We start from the raw sequence: 2,500 nt of genomic DNA, 5'->3' as shown, positions 1-2,500 counted from the left end.
TCTGGGCTGTACTGTGGTTAAACAGCACCAATATACAATAATCAGACGTGTGTGTGTGTGTGTGTATAGGTGCAGGTGTGGCTGTGTGTTAAGAAGTTTGCTTCCGAACCTCAAGGTTCTGGTTCAGTCCCACTGCATGACACCTTTGGTAAGTGTCTTCTACTATAGCCTGAGGCTGACCAAAGCGTTGTGAGTGGATTTCATAAATGGAAACTGAAAGAAGTCTACATATAGTTAGTTAGTTAGTTAATTTTTTGGCTCAAAAAGCAAAAAGCAAGGCCATGTAGGGGGACATGGAGTTATGTACAGGGAGGGTGTTCATGCAACGAGTTCAGGCCACTTGTGGTCAAGGGAGACTTTGAACCGAGCGGTCGTATATATGTGTGTGTGTGTGTCTGGCTGTCTGTGTCTGTGTGTGTGTATGTATGTAAGTATGTATGTGTCTGTTGTATTGTGTTTGTGTATGTATGTATATATATATAACCGATCGTGGCCGTTTGCCAGCCTCCTCTGGCTCCTGTGCCGGTGGCACGTAAAAACACCCACTACACTCACGGAGTGGTTGGCGTTAGGAAGGGCATCCAGCTGTAGAAACACTGCCAAATCAGACTGGAGCCTGGTGCAGCCTCCATGGCTTACCAGACCCTGGTCAAACTGTCCAACCCATGCTAGCATGGAAAGTGGACGTTAAATGATGATGATGATGATATATATATTTATATAGAGAGAGAGAGATACGATAGGCTTCTTTTAGTATGTGGGTGTGTGTAATCTTAACCATGCATCCTTTTGTCATTTTTGTAACTCGTCTCCACTGGCACTCCATCAGTTATGATGACGAGGGATCCAGTTAATCCAATCAATGGAACAGCCTGCTCATGAAATTAACGTGCAAGTGGCTGAGCACTCTACAGACACATGTACCCTTAATGTAGTTCTGAGGGAGATTCAGTGTGACACAGAGTGTCACAAGGCTGGCCCCTTGAAATGCAGGTACTACTCATTTTTGCCAGATGAGTGGACAGGAGCAACATGAAATAAAGGGTCTTGCTCAAGGACATAACACATCGCCAGGAATTGAACTCACGATCTTACAATCGTGAGTCAAATACCCTAACCACTAAGCCATGCACCTTCACCCATTGTATGTATTTTAATCATATCCAGTTGTTGTTAATGGTCCTATGGATGCAGTCCTGTCTGAAGAGTCAAAACAACAATATTACTCAGTGGGACAGCTGATGAGGTCTTAAATTCTCGCTTTATTTTCATTTGTAATATTTGTCTTATACTTGTATCATTCATGCTCATTCCTTATCTTCATGATTGCCAACAAATACAGCAATATTTTGTTTATGATTTCTTTTGTTCATATGTATATCTATCTATCTGTCTCTCTCTCCTCCCTCTCTCTCTCTCTCTATATATATATATATATATATAGTTCATTATATTATAGTTCATTGTTTAAAACTCGCCAAGAAAAATTTTGAAACCACCTGATGAATGACTGCGACTCAAAAATTTAAAGACAGCAGGCATGAAACAATCGTAGTGGATATTAATTATAATTTTTAATAATTGTTACATATTTAAATAATATAAATTAATCATATGTATTGGCTTAAGTCTTTCATTGTTTGATTTGCCTAATAGTGGTTTTGTCTCTAATTTAATATAATATATATATATATATATATATATATATATATGTGTGTGTGTGTGTGTGTGTCTTTATTTGCATTTAAATATTTCTCTTAGGCATTGCAAGAGCAAAAACCTAGTGTAGAACTCAATATTCATATGCTTCAGAATAAAGCATTATTATCACTGTTGTGTACAGAGTAATAATAAGAGAATAAGACGACAAACGAATGAACGATTATAAACTTACACCTGTTTCTGTTATAAGAAGCAGTTGACTCATAGTTGAGTGCTTGAGTAACACTTTATAGCTTCATTGGAGTTTCGGAAAATGTTCTCCGTGATCCAGATTACATTTGCAATATGCCTAAAGCTACATAGTTTTCCAAAATTGAACAAGAGCAGATTCTTGCGCTGAAAGTGGAAGAAATGGGTAACCGGAAGATTGTCGAAAAGATTTTCTGAAAGAACCCTACGGCTACAACAGGGTTCATGCTTGTGGACGTCCCAAGGCTACATCGGAAAGGGATGAAAGGGCCATTATCAGAGCTGTGAAGAAGTCACTTTGCCCTTCTGTTTCCAAAATCAAGGCATCAGCAGTAGGAGCCTCGACATCCACCATAAGAAGAGTGATTTTGAGCCATGGTTTCCACCTGAAGAAGCAGGTAGGGGTATCTGTTATTGTCCCCTTCACACAAAGCTGTTAGATTGGAGTTTGTTCGACAGCATTAGATGTGGGATGGTGAATGGACCAGGGTTCTGGTCCCTGAGGAGAAAAAAATAGAATTTGAATGGCTACGACGGTTTCTACTGGGCAGATAAATATATACAAAGTTCTACTTATTTTATGTGGCAG

This window comes from Octopus sinensis, linkage group LG21 (assembly GCF_006345805.1).
Source record: "Octopus sinensis linkage group LG21, ASM634580v1, whole genome shotgun sequence".
Taxonomy (NCBI): Eukaryota; Metazoa; Mollusca; class Cephalopoda; order Octopoda; family Octopodidae; genus Octopus; species Octopus sinensis.
Note: the sequence above shows the minus strand (reverse complement) of the source record.